The following is an 18,844-nucleotide window of genomic DNA, read 5'->3' as shown; positions in this document are numbered from 1 at the left end:
GCTTATCTGGATACCTCTTCTTCCTCCTCCCCCGCCCCCCACGAAGTCACACATCTTGAGCAGAACTCCTCTGCTCCTGTAGAGGGAGATGGGCTAGTATGAGTGTAGCATATGGCCCATAGGTGGCTCTTGGGGCTTAGGAAGTCTACTTTCCTAGGATGATTCTCCAAGAGCTTGTCTACACTAAACAGTCTTGCTGTTTCACCTATCCTCTCTCCCTCACTCCCCTCCCCCCCCACCCACGGTGTGAATGCAGTTATACTGGTATATTCTATTCTGGTTTGGGAACTGAAATGAGATATACCAGTATAAGGTGACTTTATACAGTGTAACTACCTCCACGCTAGGGCTTATACCATATAACTAGACTGGTAAGAAGTCACATCCTCTAACTGACATAGTTATAGTAGTAACTCTTCTAATGTAGACTAGCTCTATGGGTATGTCTACACTACGAAATTAGGCTGAATTTATAGAAGCCGGTTTTATAGAAATCGGTTTTATACAGTCAATTGTGTGTGTCCCCCATAAAATGCTCTAAGTGCATTAAGTCGGTGGACCGCGTCCATAGTACTGAGGCTAGCGTCGACTTCCGGAGCGCTGCACTGTGCGTAGCTATCCCACAGTTCCTGCAGTCTCCACTGCCCATTGAAATTCTGGGTTGAGATCCCAATGCCTGAATGATGCAAAAACAGTGTCGCGGGGGGTTCTGGGTACATGTGGTCAGGCCCCTCCCCCTCCGTCAGAGCAATGGCAGACAATTGATTCGCGCCTTTTTACCTGGGTTACCTGTGCAGACAACCTACCACGGCAAGCACAGAGCCCGCTTAGCTCAGCTCAGCTCACGTCACCATATGTTATCTGGGTGCTGGCAGACGTGGTACTGCATTGCTACACAGCAGCAGCTAATTGCCTTTTGGCAGTAGACGGTGCATATGACTGGTAGCCATCATCGGCTGTCTGGGTGCCGGCAGACGTGGTACTGCATTGCTAAACAGCAGCAGCTCCTTGCCTTTTGGCAGTAGATGGTGTATTACAACTGATATCCGTCATCGTTGTATTCCTCAGTGAGTTCGATTAGAGGCACCTGGGCAGACATGTTTTGTCTCCTGGAGACTCAGTCCTGCCGGCAGTCCTATTGAACCGTCTTGACGATGATGGCTAGCAGTCGTAGTACAGCATCTTCTGCCAAGCAACCAGAAGATGCCGATGGCTATCAGTCATGCTGCACCGTCTGCTGCCAGCTTAAGATGTAAAAAATAGATGGACCATATTTGTTCTGTATTCATTTGCTTCCCCCTCCCTCCGTGAAATCAATGGCCTGCTAAACCCAGGGTTTTGAGTTCAATCTTTGGGGGGGGCCATTCTGTGTGACAGTTGTTTGTGTTTCTCCCTGATGCATAGCCACCTTTGATTTTAATTCCCTGTACCTGTAAGCCATGTCATCACCCCTCCCTCCCTCCGTCAGACAATAGTTTAGTGCCTTTTTTTCAGCCCAGACACCATAGCACTGGGATCATGGAGCCTGCGCAGATCACCATGGCAATTATGAGCACTATGAACACCACGTGCATTGTCCTGGAGTATATGCAGAGCCAGAACACGCCAAAGCAAAACCAGGCAAGGAGGCGATTGCAGCGATTGCAGCGTGGTGACGAGAGTGATGAGGAAATTGACATGGACGTAGACCTCTCACAAAGTACAGGCCCCAGCAATGTGCAAATCATGGTGTTACTGGGGCAGGTTCATGCGGTGAAATGCCGATTCTGGGCCCGGGAAACAAGCACAGACTGGTGGGACCGCATCGTGTTGCAGGTGTGGGACGATTCCCAGTGGCTGCGAAACTTTCGCATGCGTAAGGGCACTTTCATGGAACTTTGACTTGCTTTCCCCTGCCCCGAAGCGCCAGAATACCAGGATGAGAGCAGCCCTCACAGTTGAGAAGCGAGTGGCGATAGCCCTGTGGAAGCTTGCAACGCCAGACAGCTACCGGTCAGTCGGGAATCAATTTGGAGTGGGCAAATCTACTGTGTGGGCTGTTGTGATCCAAGTAGCCAACGCAATCAAAGACCTGCTGATATCAAGGGTAGTGACTCTGGGAAACATGCAGGTCATAGTGGATGTCTTTGCTGCAATGGGATTCCCAAACTGTGGTGGGGCGATAGACAGAACCCATATCCCTATCTTGTCACCGGAGCACCAAGCCACCGAGTACATAAACCGCAAGGGGTACTTTTCAATGCTGCTGCAAGCCCTGGTGGATCACAAGGGACGTTTCACTAACATCAACGTGGGATGGCTGGGAAAGGTACATGATGCTCGCGTCTTCAGGAACTCTGGTCTGTTTCAAAAGCTGGAGGAAGGGAATTTCTTCCCGACCAGAAAATAACCATTGGGGATGTTGAAATTCCTATCGTTATCCTTGGGGACCCAGCCTACCTGTTAATGCCATGGCTCATGAAGCCATACACAGGCAGCCTGGACAGGAGTCAGGACCTGTTCAACTATAGGCTGAGCAAGTGCCGAATGGTGGTGGAATGTGCATTTGGACATTTAAAAGCACGCTGGCGCAGTTTACTGACTTGGATAGACCTCAGCGAAGTCAATATTCCAATTGTTGTTGCTGCTTGCTGTGTGCTTCACAATATCTGTGAGAGTGGGGGAGACATTTATGGCGGGGTGGGAGGTTGAGGTAAATCACCTGGCCGCTGATTACGTGCAGCCAGACACCAGGGCGGTTAGAAGAGTACAGCAGGGTGCGGTGCGCATCAGAGAAGCTTTGAAAACGAGTTTTGTCACTGGCCAGGCTACAGTGTGAAACTGTTTGTTTCTCCTTGATGAACCCTCTGCCCCCATCCCCCCCAATTCACTCTACTTCCCTGTAAACTAACCACCCTCCCTTCCCCCCCTTCGAGCACCGCTTGCAGAGGCAATAAAGTCATTGTTACTTCACATTCATGCATTCTTTATTAATTCATCACACAACTAGGGGGATAACTGCCAAGGTAGCCCGGGAGGGGTGGGGGAGGGGGGAAGGAAAAGGACACACTGCAGTTTAAAACTTTAACACTTATTGGAGGCCAGCCTTCTGATGCTCGGGCAATCTTCTGGGGTGGAGTGACTGGGTGGCCGGAGGCCCCCCACCGCGTTCTTGGGCGTCTGGGTGAGGAGGCAATGGGACTTGGGGAGGAGGGCTGTTGGTTACACAGGGGCTGCAGGGGTGCTCTCTGCTCCTGCTGCCTTTCCTGCAGCTCAACCATACACTGGAGCATATCAGTTTGATGCTCCAGCAGCCGGAGCATCGACTCTTGCCTTCTGTCAGCAAGCTGACGCCACCTATCCTCTTCAGCCCGCCACCTCTCCTCTCATTCATATTGTGCTTTTTTTGCACTCTGACATTGACTGCCTCCACGCATTCTGTTGTGCTCTGTCAGCGTGGGAGGACATCTGGAGCTCTGAGAACGTATCATCCCGAGTCCGCCATTTTCTCCTTCTAATCTTCACTAGTCTCGGTGAAGGAGAAACATTTGCAGCTGGTGGAGGAGAAGGGAGAGGTGGTTAAAAAAAGACAAATTTTAGAGAACAATGGGTACACTCTTTCACATTAAATTTTGCTGTTCACATTACACAGCACGTGTGCTTTCGTTACAAGGTCACATTTTTCTTCTTATATTGAGGGCCTGCCGGTTTGGTGTGAGCGATCACTCACGCAGTGCCAGGCAACAGATTTCGGCTTGCAAGCAGCCATGGTAAGCCACGGTCTTTTGGCTTTAACCTTCTTAACATGTGGCAATGGTTTCAAACAGTAGTGCCCTCATTTCCCATACGAAGCACCCATTGGGTTGGCCATTTAAAATGAGTTTGCAATGTAAAAGGAAGGGCTGTGGTTTCTGGGTTAACATGCAGCACAAACCCAACTACCCCACCCCCCACCCAATTGTCTGGGATGATCAGTTCACCCCTCCCCCCTACCACGTGGCTAACAGCGGGGAACATTTCTGTTCAGCTGAGCAGGAACGGGCACCTCTGAACGTCCCCTTAATAAAATCACCCCATTTCAACCAGGTGACCATGAATGATATCACTCTCCTGAGGATAACAGAGAGATAAGGAATGGATGTTGTCTGCATGCCAGCAAACACCGGGACCATACGCTGCCATGCTTTGTTATGCAATGATTCCAGACTATGTGCTACTGGCCTGGCGTGGTAAAGTGTCTTACCATGACGGACGGGATAAGGCAGCCCTCCCCAGAAACCTTTTGCAAAGGCTTTGGGAGTACATGAAGGAGAGCTTTCTGGAGATGTCCCCTGGAGGATTTCCGCTCCATCCCCGTACACGTTAACAGACTTTTCCAGTAGCTGTACTGGCCACGATTGCCAGGGCAAATTAATCATTAAACACGCTTGCTTTTAAACCATGTGTAATATTTACAAAGGTACACTCACCAGAGGTCTCTTGTGCGCCCTCAGGGTCTGGGAGGATGCCTTGGGTGAGTTCGGGGGTTACTGGTTCCAGGTCCAGGATGATAAACATATCCTGGCTGTTGGGGAAACTGGTTTCTCTGCTTCCTTGCTGTGAGCTATCTTCATTGTCTTCATCATCATCTTCCTCTTACTCCGAACCCGCTTCCCTGTTAGAATCATAGAATATCAGAGTTGGAAGGGACCTCAAGAGGTCATCTAGTCCAACCCCCTGCTCAAAGCAGGACCAATTCCCAGCTAAATCATCCCAGCCAGGGCTTTGTCAAGCCGGGCCTTAAAAACCTCCAAGGAAGGAGACTCCACCACCTCCTTAGGTAACGCATTCCAGTGTTTCACCACCCTCCTAGTGAAATAGTTTTTCCTGATATCCAACCTGGACCTCCCCCACTGCAACTTGAGACCATTGCTCCTTGTTCTGTCATCTGCCACCACTGAGAACAGCCGAGCTCCATCCTCTTTGGAACCCCCCTTCAGGAAGTTGAAGGCTGCTATCAAATCCCCCCTCATTCTTCTCTTCTGGAGACTAAACAATCCCAGTTCTCTCAGCCTCTCCTCATAAGTCATGTGCTCCAGACCCCTAATCATTTTTGTTGCCCTCCGCTGGACTCTTTCCAATTTTTCCACATCCTTCTTGTAGTGTGGGGACCAAAACTGGACACAGTATTCCAGATGAGGCCTCACCAATGTCGAATAAAGGGGAACGATCACGTTCCTCGATCTGCTGGCAAATAAAGGGGAACGATCACGTCCATTGATGGAGTCAAAGCACATGGTTGGGGTAGTGGTGGCTGCACCCCCTAGCATGGCATGCAGCTTCGCGTAGAAGTGGCATGTTTGCGGCTCTGCCCCGGATCTTCCATTTGCCTCTCTGGCTTTGTGGTAGGCTTGCTTTAGCTCCTTAATTTTCACGTGGCACTTCTGTGCGTCCCTGTTATGGCCTCTGTCCTTCATGGCCTTTGAGACTTTTTCTAATATTTTGCCATTTCGTTTACTGCTACGGAGTTCAGCTAGCACTGATTCATCTCCCCATATGGCGAGCAGATCCCGTACCTCCCGTTCGGTCCATGCTGGAGCTCTTTTGCGATCCTGGGACTCCATCATGGTTACCTGTGCTGATGAGCTCTGCGTGGTCACCTGTGCTCGCCACGCTGGGCAAACAGGAAATGAAATTCAAAAGTTCGCAGAGCTTTTCCTGTCTACCTGGTCAGTGCATCTGAGTTGAGAGTGCTGTCCAGAGCGGTCACAATGAAGCACTATGGGATAGCTCCCAGAGGCCAATAACCTTGAATTCCGTCCACACTACCCCAAATCCGACCCGCAAAGGCCGATTTTAGCGCTAATCCCCTCGTCGGAGGTGGAGTAAAGAAACCGGTTTAAAGGGCCCTTTAAGTCGAAAAAAAGGGCTTCGTCGTGTGGACGTGTCCAGGCTTAATTCGATTTAACGCTGCTAAATTCAACCTAAACTCGTAGTGTAGACCAGGCCTAAGTCTACCCTCAGCATGCTCTGGCTAGTTTCTAAATACCTTTGACCTGCCAAGCAGGGAGGTGATGGAATCTCCTTCCTTAGAGGTTTTTAAGGTCAGGCTTGACAAAGCCCTGGCTGGGATGATTTAGTTGGGAATTGGTCCTGCTTTGAGCAGGGGGTTGGACTAGATGACTTCCTGAGGTCCCTTCCAACCCTGATATTTTATGATTCTATGACACTCCATCAGTGGTCTTAAAATCTCTGGGTCTGAAAATCCTCCTTTTACATTGCTTACAGTATTTCATGTTGCCTGAGGTACTGTATTGATTAAGCCACGTTTTGCAGCAGTAAATGTATGTAGAATATTAATAGCTTCCACTCTGAACACAAGGCTGTAAATTAATAGGTGCATTTTGTTGACCTCGTAAACCAGGAGTGCTTGACGTACAACCATAATGTTCCTCCCACAATCCTGTATTTCAGTTTGAATGTCTATAAAATGGTTGGATTCAAATTTAAAAGCAGTGACACAGGACGAGCACGTCTCTAACTTGTGACAGCTGGGGAAAAGGGTTATAGTTAGGACATGCAAAGGCCACAGATTGCTGGAAAATCAAATGAATACATGACAAAACAGTAGCTCTCTGTGGAGCTCAGTGGAGTCTAATCGATGTCACAGCCATTGGAAGTGAGTAATGTGTCCCCCACTCCCCCCCCCAATTAGCTGCTTTTCTGCAGCTTCAAGTGCTACAGGGTCTGGAAACAAGTGGAGAAGAGCAGAACTGGGGAGCAAGAAGTTGAATTCGGAGACCTAAATGCCATAATGGCAAACTTTGATCACATTTCACTTTCTTACTGAAGTGAATGGAGCCCTATCTGTACGATGAGCTCTCAGCACTCTGTCTAGTTGCAATACAAGGTGGGCTGGTTTCTTTTATTAGTTTTGCTGACACATTCAGAAGAACTGCTCAGGGCTATTGCCTGAGACTTTCCTAAAATATTCTAGCAAGAGCCTATAATGGGCAGACATCTTAACATTAGTATTTTTATGCCAGGATCACCGGAGTCCTTAAGTATTTGGAATGTTAATCCTTTTTTTTTTTTATTTTAATGATTTTCCATCATTGTTGTAAATGCAGGCTGTAATAGACAGCCATCAGGTCACAACACTGTCCTATCAACACCCTCAGGGCTTTCCCTGTGGAGTATAATCCAACAGTTTTGCTCATCCTGTAGGTTTTTATTGATGCTTTAGTATGACTAAAGCCACATCTACTCTTTGCAGTTGGGAGGCAGTTCTTATTACCTGGGTTCTTAAAATCATCAAGGTACAATCCAGCAAGCCTTGGCTCACATGAATAGCCCTTGTTCCTATGAGGAGTCCTCCTAAAGCCAAAGGAGTAATTTTGGTTGCGTTAGGGCCTGCAGGACTGGACAGCATTCCCTCAAACCTCTCTCAACTAGGAATGCACTTGTTTCATAACAAACCCCTGGGGGCAGTTGGGTAAAGGAATCTCTCTGCCTAACTACTTCCTGCTCCCTTACTTTGCTTCTTCCCTTCCCCATCCCTCTTCTTTCATAAAGTGTCATGCACAATGTCCCTTTGGTCTGAAGATCAGCATCGTTCTGCAAAGGAGGCATTAGTCATGTGACCACTGTGTCCACCCGCTTTTCTCCGAATCAAGGGCATAATCCAAAGTCCATGCGAGTCAATGGAAAGACCAATGGCATGAATGGACTCTGAATCTGGCACTAGGAGGATGACCTTCAGGATACAAATAAAATAAAAAAATAAATTAATTAATGGAGATATCCCATCTCCTAGAACTGGAAGGGAAAAGGTCATTGAGTCCAGCCCCCGTGCCTTCACTAGCAAGACCAAGTACTGATTTTGCCCCAGATCCCTGGGTGGCCCCCTCAAGGATTGAACTCACAACCCTGGGTTTAGTAAGCCAATGCTCAAACCGCTGAGCTATCCCTCCCCCCAAGGTACAAGAGCCACCTTTGCTTTGATCGTTTCTGAAGAGCTACTTAAGCAATTATGCTGCCTTCGATGCATGTCTTCCTACCTCGTTGTGTTTTTTTTTTTTAAAGGGGTTTTTGCAACACTGATACTTGGCAAGCTGCTGTCAAACATGGCAACTGTTTTTTTCCCCCCTGAGTTAAAATCCAAATGAGCTTTTGTTCAGGTCTCTGAAAATTCACAGGCCTCCACCCACGTTGATAGAGTAAAATGTGTCTTACTGTTCCTCTTTGCTTCAGAAAGGCTCCCCCTCTCCAACTGTGAGGAAGAAACACTAAAAGATATCAAGAGAGCGCTTGGGGTGGCAGCAACACACATTAGCTTAGCGAACTACAGTGCTATTCGTTTGCAAGGATTCACACTAGCCGTGGAGAAGTGACATGTTCCTTAGCTGATTGCTAGTCCTCCTGTGTGAATAATTATTAATTTTACCACAGATTTCAAACGCAAATTGAGCGGCAGAGGCAGGAAGTATCTAGACTCATGCACTGCAAATCTTTCGGTACTTCACCCTTCGCTAAAGGGGCACAAGGTGGAAGTGGAGTCACTCGTGGCTTGTAGCCTTCCTCAAGGTAGAGAAGAGACGGGACTTCGCTATAACCAATATAGAGGTGACTTCTAATGAGGCTGCTGAATACAGATGGACACTAATTCTCATTGGTGTGCTACTCCAATAGGGCTTGATTCTGCCAGATGCGGAGTCTGATCCGCAAAGTACTTAAGCATGTGCTTAATATTAAGCACGTGAGCAATTGCATGCTTGGGGCTGGCGTGCTCAGCACGTGGCAGGATTGAGCTCATACTGACGATCACAGCCTCTGCTACCATCCTAGTGTCACCTAACAGAGAGGCCCCAGGAATAGACTTAGGTGCCCCGATCCTACAGTCCTGGCACATTCAAAACACCCACAGAAATCTCATCTGTTCTACATAGGTTTTTCTACTGCCCTAAGGAACATCAATTTAATGTAAAAAATCAAAAAACAAAAATAAATGTGAATCGTGACTTGTACATGGGGTTTCATGCTTTCTGGTGCGTTCATACAAGTAAGTAGCCGTGTTCATGAAAGAGGCATGAGCTGGATTTCACACCGATGTCACATGTGGTAGGTTAAGGGATGGGAGATCCTAAAGAGCTGTCAAGGGCTGTTTTTAGTGTTCCGGAGAAATGGTTTAAATTTGACCTTTGCTGTTAAATTTTATGCCTGAGGTAAATTAGAAATGTTAACAGCACTTGTTCCTTTATAGGAACACAGTCATGACTACATTGTCTCATTCAATCCATTTTTTTAAAGACATTTACAGTGTAACTAAGGTAAAGAACCTCTTCAGGCTGCCACAAACTGCAGCTCTAGTCATGGACAAGCAGCAGCCTTTTAATGGCAGCATGATTAATTGCGAGACAAATATTGAGTGTGTGGTCAGGGCCAGCATTGCTCGAGTTAAAAATCCAAGTGAATGTGGTGAGGCTGATTGTGTGGGGAGTGTAATTCTTCCCCTGTGGTGGAAGAACTGGGCCTGAAGTGTCCGTGAATTATATTCGTGAATCCTGAGGGCAGGGGAATTGGAAAGAATCCATCTGGGCTGAGAGATGGAGTCTTGAGCTGAGGTTTTCTAACCTGATTTTGGGTGCCCAGGGGCTCTAATTTTTCAGAAAATGCTGAGCAAACAGGTCTCAAAATGGGCATTCAACATAAACACATCTTGGCCTTGAGCTAGTGGGGTCTCCTAACTTATAACTAGTGAAGGACATTCACACAGCAGGCAGTGGAGAGTGTTAGGAAGGTAGGGGTGTGTGTGTGTGTGTGTGGTGAGAGTGGAGGCAGGGGTGGAGGAGATTGAGAGGTGGATATTAAAAAGGTTTTTCTCCCTCCCCTTCCCCCCCCGTAAGGTTGCAGCCTACAGTTCCTATTAATCTCTTACTAGTATGAAACTCCCCCCGAGGTCAATGCCAGTTGGCACTGAATGACTCTTTCACCCATCCTCGCTTAAAATGAACTTTGGATCTCAGATGACCTTATCTGTCCGGATTTCTGAGGCTGGAAGTGGGTGGAGAGCAATAGACTATTCTGTGAATAAGCAGACATGTGGTAAGGGATGGAGGAAGAGGGCGTGTCACAGAAACAGGCAAATGGATAGGGAAGTGCTAGGAGAGGCAAGTCTAAGGATTCTGCATGAGCTGTTAGGCACATGGTATTTCACAGAAGTTACTTGAGCCTCTGTTTCCAGCTGAGCTGAGCAGCTGTCAAGTATAAAAAGGGGCTTGGGGAAGGCACTGCAGAGAGAGCTTTAGAAACCAGCCTGAAACTTGGGATGAACCTCTTCCTGACTGGAAGATTGAAGAGGTAGCCTATGGAAAGTCTGATACTAAAACCCACATAGGCAGAGCTTCCAGGTAGGCAGCATTACTATTTCTGTAGTACTGTGATGTGGTGTTCCCTTCTCACATGGTATGAAAGGGTTGTTATGGCTTTAAGAGATCAATTAACCTGTCTGCTTCCAACTGGAGGTGGGGCTGGACTGATTAGAAATGAAGGCCAGCTGGGGGAGAGCAGGGCTAGCTGCCTTTCCATAAGAGCTGGGTGAGCGAAGTCAGGGGAAGCAAGACCTGGGAGAGCGTCTGGTAAGTAGCTGAAAGAAGGCTGAGAAGGAGGAAACAGAGCAGACAGGCTACTCTGGGGTGAGCTGGCAACCTGACTGGAGACAGGGTCCTTGAGGAGCTGTAACCTGTCTGAGTCCTGAGCGAGGGGAGGAGCGTGCCAGTCTCTGGACAGGGGGGATGTTGAAGGACAGGAGCCTGAGACAAGCATGGGAACAAACTGTAATAAATGAGGTGCACTTGTGAGGAAGAGGCAGCCCGCTTTGCCTAGCCAGGCTGCAGGTTTGGGTTTTTGTGTGTGTATATTTTCATTGGACTTCAATAAAGGATGTGAAGCTCCAGAAGGGGTTAGATGCTGTAAAGTGTTGTGCCTGGAGGGCTAGCTCCCTCCTATGGCTGGAGTGAGCCCAAAGAAGATGGGAGAAACTGAGGTAAGAGGTGCTGCAATAGGAGGGGCATACTGGGGTGTGTTTGCCACAGGTACTGATTGTAGTATTCTAGTAATAGAGGGTGGTTTTTGATGTTTTTTTTAAAGGAATAAGAGCTACTAGCTAGAGTCTTCAAAGGTAGTTAAGTGACTGGTGGGAAGGCTTGGCGAGGAATAGAGATGGCCCTGTATGAAGTCTGAAAATTTGGAATTTGTGGAAGCTTGGGTCTAGGTCTTTGTCTGAACTCTGTGGCTCGCACCCACCTGTAACGAGGATATTTCTTCATCAGTTGTCATGCCCGAGAGCTGAAATTCTAGGTGCAAAATTCTGCGCTCTGTGATGCAGGAGCAGCCGCAACCAGGTTGGTTGGGTTGCCCTGGTATAACCGAGAGCAGAACTAGACTCCAGTTGTTTGCTTTCAAGTAAAGGTCAACTCAAAACCCACAAGGAAGGGGAAAGAATAAACTCTCATTAGAGGAACACGTTTGCTTGATACATGTGCTGAAGAGTTCTCTGCCAAAAAAGGGACTAATCTGCCCCAGAATCCAGCCCAATACCAATGTGGGAGCCCTGTTACAATACACTTACTTTGAAATAACACTTGCATGGGCCAATAGCTCAGTGCTGAGATCTTCTCAAACCCTCAGTGATTTCATGGAGGACATGCTCAGCCAGCACTATGCAAGATCACTGAATTAAGGGGTTGTAAAGCTTTTGCTCCCCATCGCCAAATCCCTACTCCTGGCCTTTAAAAAGAGTCCTTTAAAGATTTGCACCCTGCTCTTGAAATGGAGCCGGATCTGGATGTGGAGCCAGTGCGACACCCAGAGCATCGACGTGATGTGTTCTTGCCCGCTTGTGTTACTGAGTAATCATTGCCACTATTATGCCATTTAGTTTGTAGTGATTCTTTATCCTGTAACTCTGCATTATCGTTGTAGTCACTGCATGCTTGCAAGTAGCACACTCCTGGAGCCACAAGCCATCCTGGTTCTAATTTTAGCCTTAAACGTTCATGGCTGGAAAAAGAATCTGAGTTTGTCGGATGATAACTTAGTCGAGAGACTGAGCCCAGTGCAGCAACGGTGACATGAATCTTCAAATACAGACGTACGAAATCTGAATCCAAACTGTGCTATGGAATTAGTCATGTGATATTTAGAGGACTTGAGAGGCTGGTGAAGATGTTGAAGATACACACTGAATTAGGCAAAAATGAAATCTTATTCAGTGTTCATGGAGCAACAGAACAAAGAACCCTGCATGACTCCTACCAAGGACAGCTGGAGATCTGGGATTTGAAATTAGCACACATACTGTGTCAGTGTGTGGTGGCTTTTTTTGTGTGTTCTCTTCTCTTTCTCCCTCTTCTTCCCTTCCCCCATCCTTGCTGGCAAGGCTCAGGTGTGTATATAAAGAGAGGCCTGTGGTCTGCAGTCCATTATAGAAGACAGTGTGACACAGGAAATCAGCAATAAGTGAGAGGCAGCTCAAAGTTTGAGGTAGCAAAAGGAGAGGAGCAGGCTGATAGAAAACTCCTCATTAAAATTAAAAGCTTTAGAAAGTAGGAAAATAACATCAAAAGAAATGGAACATAAAACGCTATCTAGAGTACTAGCAAAAAGACAAAAGAATTAGTGTTGCCAGTTCACGCTTTGTGTGAAGAAACAGTAATTTATTTCCCTGAGACTTCTGAGCAACAAAACCTGACAATTGGAGACTGCCAAAGAGGTGGGGTTTTGTTTTAATGAGCACCTTCTACATCTCAACCACTGTAGAGAAACCGGAGTCCATAGAGCCCTCTGGAGCGTCGGCAAATCACACTTTGCAGCTGAAAAGCAAACTACAAAGAGAGGAGTTACGAATATTGTTTTAAAAATTACATTTTTATACAAACCTAATTTTATGGAAAAACAAGGACATGGAGCCCAATATAGACAGACAACAGTGTAGACATCTGCACAGAATATTAATTGTCTATCCCCATTTAAAATACTTTTCCCAATCATTTCTCTGGGGATCTTTTTCAGTCCTGGAAATTGTTGGCGCTGGGGAGAAGGAATTCTCAAAGAAAAGAAGAGAATATTTCACCAGCCTGTGTTTTCAAGGGGGGAGGGGAGTGAGGAAGAGAGGACAGGGCATTTCACTGCAGAGGAGGGGGTGTAGGCGGACTTTGAGCAGAATATTAGATTTGAGATTTTTGTCAGGGGAATGGGTGGTATTTATGCTGCATTGCAGCTTGGTTCTCCTGGACTTGCCCATTGCTTACAACTCTGAATTGGACAGTTGCCTGAAATCTGTGGTCTGTTCCAGCGCATGGTATTGGGGAGGGGGGAGAGGAGAAATTGTTCTATACTAACTTAATTGAGAAGAGGGAGGCAGGTTTGCCCGTCCCCTCTAACCACACTGAATAATGTGAACATTTCTGATAGCAACAATCCCCCCACCTTGCCAGGTGGTAGAGTCTCAGCCAAAAGGGCCAGGTTCAAACTATCTAGGGGTTCCTTCCGATAACTTTGTCTCTAGTCCCCACCCAGAAATCTGGGGAAAAACTAAATATTCTCTTGGGAATCCATCGTAGCTGATACCTCCCCACTCACAAGCTCTGAATCAGTGCATGAAACAGACAATTATCTGGAGAGGAGGGGGAAGGAGGGGACACAGAATAAACTTGGGAAAGCCAATAATCAACTGTATATTAAGACTCCCAACCCCCGGGTGTCTTGGCAATAGTCTTAAACTCATCCTCCACTCATGGGAAGAGCATCCAATCCAGTAGTATGCTCCTTCTCCACTGTACCCCCACTTTGTTGTCTGGACTGGCAGCGTTCAGGCAGGTCCCTCTCCAACCTGTAAGGGAAGAGCTGCCTGGCCTGCTCTGGGGGATCCACCACTTAACCCTGTGGTAGTGATGGGAGGACCTCACTGGAGTTCTTCAGCTGTGCTGCTGTCCTCTGTGGCTTCAGCAAAAGCTGCCTCAGACTTCACGGCTGCCCCTGCACCATCAGCTACCTCTTGACAAAAGCTTCCTTTTCATAATGCCTTCAGAGAGGGACAGTGACGTATTGGACCCTGGACAGAGTCACCAGGTCCCCTGCTGTCTACCTTTGTCCAGGCTCTGCTGCCCAGCTATGCCAGATGGCGGTTTTGACTCCTCACCCCAGGTATGCTTGGTGCAGTTCTCATGTGCTTTTGTTACCTGACTGGGATAATGGCATTTAATTACCCCCCCAAACTTAAAACTTAGCTGCATTTTGATTAACGTGCCCCCAAACTGTATCAGAACCAAAATGCAAATACAGCCTGGCCCATTCAATCATTTCCCCCCTTATGGAGCCTCTATCCACCTGCTCTTCCCCCTCTTCACCAACAGGTGTCATTAGTGAGCTCCCTTTTCTCTAGGCCACTTGGCTTACACAAAACATGAATGATATTTGGAGTAATTAAAATCAACAAACTGGATCCCTTTGTCCCTTCCCCTGTGTACAATACTGCACTCCTGGTGCTACAAACAGAACTTACGGCTACTGCAGTGTTGAAATGACAAGGGACCTAATCCTGAAGTTTTTGGTGATTGCAATAACAGGTCAGGCAATGTATGCCCAGAGCATTACCCTCTCTTCCGGTACAATGCCAAAACTTCATTGCAGCATTGGCCATGTTCGCACAGATAGAGTTGCAGAATGTGTGGGGATGGGTGGGAGCAGCACTGAGGTGCATTACATTGTGATAATCTGTTTTGTGTTGCATTTGTGGAGGGCAGAAGCCCATTCCTTGTTGTGATGTGGGGTGTGCTCATTAGGTTATGGCTAAGAGGTGCCCTGTAACTTGGTATTTCCTTACCTTGTATTTCTGTGCTCATGGAATAAATAAGATGAAAGCCACAAGAAGCATTGAATCCCAAGGCTGAATTTCCTCTTTTCTTTCTGTAAATGTCAAGGGAAATCCTGCCATATATCCTTATCCTTTCCCTTTCTGCATGGATCAGTGACTCCCCTTGATTAAAGGGAAGTCAAACAAGATACAACTGGAATCTTGATTCTTTTTTCCACCAGGGTTGACCTGGATAGAAATAAACTTTATCTTTTTATTATGGGGAAATTACATTGAACTTTAATTGGCTTGTCATAGCTAATATTTCTGCAAATTAACACAATCCAGTCAAGGCTTATCTCTTTCTTTACTCCTCTCCCCCATGAATCCCACAAGGAAGACATTTTTAAAACTGGTCCCTATGTTGCACTAAAGGGGATCTTGGCAGATATAATAATCTAAATCTCCCCACAAACAGTTTAGTCACACTTGGAAGACTTAACACTCTGGAAACATGGGAACCCCACCAGTGCAAATGAGATGCAAATGCAACCAGTGGGTTTTCCTTCCACATTGTCATAACCCACAGACCTTTGAACCTGGGTCCACAGGGATTCCAGGAGCAGCCATGCTGCCACCGTCCACCATAGCAGGCCCAGGACCAGCCCCAGTTTGAGGCTCCGCCCCGACATCCCATTGGGAGTTCCAGAGCAGCTGATTGGCCCTTTGGCCCTACTTAAGCCAGCAACAGGAAGCTGTCTGAACAACTGGGATCTGCTCGGTTCTGGACTATGTGCCTTCTGACGCTAGCTCCACCGGCCTCACTTGGCTCCTGATCCTTGGTTTGTCTCTTGCCTCTGACTTGTGGTTCTGATCTCCAGTTTTTCTCCTGCTTTTGACCTCCCAGTCTCCCAACCCAGCTGACTCCTGACTGAGGACTACAGCTCTGACCATTAGGTCTGTCTACCCATGATCTGACCCTGACACATGTCCTCTATCTGGGGACACGGGGTGTCCAGGCACATACCTCTCTCTTATGCAATTCACATGTGCATCTTAGAGAGCACTGGGGAGTTAAATGTCCACTGTTTCTCTTTAATGTTTCAAATGTCTTGATTTCTTTCTGCTCTAGATCCTCAGCTGATGTAAATTGTCATAGCTCCATTGAAGTCATTGACAACTTACACAACTGAGGATGTGCCCTGTTCTGTGAATGGTCAGGCCCCACATCCTGCATTCAATGAGGTATATGTGCGGCCACTGGAATAATGTCTGATGCTTACCCCTTGCCTGGGGTTTGCCTTCATAGTTAACTACTAGAAGGTACATCCCAACCTAAATCATTTCCTGTTCTTGATGTTTTCCTGTGGGGGGAGGAGGGAGTCTCCCTTTCTGTCTCTGCCCTTAGTTCCTTCATTCCCCTTAGAAAGAGATACGAAGTCTTCTGTGTCTTGGAACGTGGCTCAAAAAATCCTAGCCGAGTAACCTTGTCTCCCCCTGCAAAGTCCTAAAACATGACATCTGCTGAGATTTATTCATGTTGTCCTCTCCACCTTCCATAGCCTACATAGGGGACAGCCCCGAAATGTGAAAAATCACATTTGCCTGACACTGACATGCCATCCAATTTTGCACAAGTCATTTTACCTTTTTAGTGTCCACTCTTGCCCTTTGTTTTCTCTCTTTACGGTTGGGATTTTGAAGGGGTCTAGGGAAGTTAAGTGCCAAACTCCCTCAGTTGCCTCGGAAAATACCAGCCGAGGATTGTAAACTGTTTGAGGGCAGAGATTCTCTTATGTATCTGTACAATATTTAGCTGAAAGGGACTTTGATCTCAGTTGGGGCCGTTAAGCATCACCGTAATACAAATAACTAGTAATAAAAAAGAATTCAAGAAGCTTATTATATGGGATCCTCTTAAGCATGAACAATATTTTCTATAACCTCAGTTTCATTATTCAAGTTCTCAGTTCTAAATTTTAAATCGTAAAAAATTGTTACCTGCAGGTTTGCATGTCCTGGAGGTAATTTTTTACTTCTCTCATCAATGGTTCTTCCATAGTAAGGTGAGAATTCTGAGAGGTAGAAATCCATTGACTGGCTAAAGTACTTTGCCCTCCCACCCTGCTTCTCAGTCATATAGGTCTCCTGAAGCACCTTCATTACAACTGGTACTTCTAAAGGTGACTGCACAGGGATGTTCAGTGCTGTCTAGTATTGCTGATTCTGCCACAACAGCCTCAAAAGTGCTACTTTCCAATGGTGGCACTTAAAGAAATGACCTAAATTTACCCCATAGGCTTTCAGTCTCTTTGGGCAGACAGACCGATCAGGAAATCACTACAGTGGTTGAAATCCTCGTCCCACTGAAGCCTATGGCAAAATCCTGTCCCTATTGAAATCAGTTGGCAAAAATCCCATTATCTCTAGCATGAATAATATATTAGTAAGTAGAATTTGCTTTGGTTTTTATAGTCTATTTGCTGCAGAGTAGTTAGTTTAAAAAAAAAAAATCCAGTGTGAAACAAGGACCTGAGTTACCTACCTCTGCTGTAATAACTGAAGAGAGCAAAGTGGAGAAAGCAATTTGCAAAGCTACACTTGAAAGTCATTCTAGCAGAACATCATCATTGCAATTAGCCATCAAAAGATTTGTTCCATTACATTTTTTTTTTTTTAACGGTCTCGTCAAGATGGCTCTACTTGTATCAGGATTTGGTACTCCAAGGAGAGGTTAAGAAAAAATGAATACTAATTCTTTCATTCACCATCGTGAGACAGCCTTCACTTCTCATAATTCTTCACATAGCCTTTTGGTCCTCTAACACGGTAACCCTGGGGAATCAATAGGCCTAAAGTGCTCAAGGAAAGGTAGAATTTGGGAGAAAGAAGCACTGCATATTTATAGCTATAGTACTGTAGCGAGGGGTGGGGAGAGGATAGTCTTAAAATGAAGTGGTACTTTTGAAATAATAGAATAGCCGCATAATTGCCATCATACAAGAGATTATCCGTGGTCCCTTATACTTTCTTCACATGACGGTTAGGCTGGTAGTAAAATTAGAAGGGGGAAAAGACATAATGTAATAAACTCAAATTAAAACATGATTTCCAGAAAATCACAGGCCGTATACATGCTTTTGATATCTTATTATTTAAAAGAACTTTTCAGATCGGTGTGCAATAATTCACTGGTCCTCTAGTTGTGGATGCTGAAGAGACGGGGGGGGAGGGGGCTATCCAGCTGAATATTTTATTTCTCTGTGTGAACTTAAATATTCATTTCCTTTGCCTTTAGCTTGATGGTTTCACATATTACTGTGCTTAAAAAAATAATTGCCGCTGTGAAATGTCATTCTGCTGTAAGTTCAGGGCCGGCACCAGCCCACCAAGCTTGTGCTTGGGGCGGCACCTGGAGGGGTGCGGCGCTCCAGCTCCGGCCGCCAGGGAGAGCGGGGCCACGGCCGGGCTCGCCGCCCTCCCCCCGGCGCTCTCGCCGCCGGGGACAGCGGAGCCCTGGCCGGGCGCTCCGGCCGCCCTCCCCGCCCCGCGCCCTCCCCTCAGCCGCCGGGGAGAGCGGAGCCCCGGCTGGGGCTCGCCGCCCTCCCCCCGGCGCTCTGACCGCCGGGGAGAGCGGAGCCCTGGCCGGGCACTCCGCCCTCCTCCCAGGGCTCCGGCCGCCCTCCCCCCCCGCACCCTCCCCTGCCGCGCTGGGGGCCGGGGGCGGCCGGAGGCTTTTTTGCCTGGGGCGGCCAAAAACCCAGAGCCAGCCCTGGCTGTAAGGTGTTGAGTATTTATTCTTTTAATGCCTATACATTCCTAATACAGATGATCTAACTAATGTGTGTTTTTGCTGAGAATAAAGGGCCTGATCCAAAACCTATTGAAGTCAATGGGGGTCTTTGATAAAGTTATGGCTTTCTAGGGTCCTGATTCATGTTTCTCTTTAAGCATGTGGATCAGTGGAACTACATGTGCTTAAAGCTAATCCCATGTTTGAGCTGTTGCTGGTTTAGAATTTAATATAGTTAT

The 18,844-nt window shown here is 47.0% G+C and overlaps 1 protein-coding gene across 4 annotated transcripts in view; it reads left to right on the top strand.

Annotated features, from left to right (window-relative positions):
- IL1RAPL2 (interleukin 1 receptor accessory protein like 2) overlaps nt 1-18,844 on the top strand; it is a 556,797-nt gene that overhangs the window by 8,833 nt on the left and 529,120 nt on the right. The window contains exon 1 of one of the 4 annotated variants that reach the window (XM_054038768.1): nt 10,304-10,367. The exons of the other annotated variants lie outside the window; for them this stretch is intronic. The gene's annotated coding sequence lies outside the window, so the exon portion shown is untranslated. Of the gene's footprint in view, nt 1-10,303; nt 10,368-18,844 lie in introns of those variants that run through there. 4 annotated transcript variants of the gene reach the window in all.

Source organism: Malaclemys terrapin, chromosome 9 (assembly GCF_027887155.1).
Source record: "Malaclemys terrapin pileata isolate rMalTer1 chromosome 9, rMalTer1.hap1, whole genome shotgun sequence".
Classification (NCBI taxonomy): Eukaryota; Metazoa; Chordata; order Testudines; family Emydidae; genus Malaclemys; species Malaclemys terrapin.
This window is presented reverse-complemented; position numbering and strand designations above follow the sequence as displayed.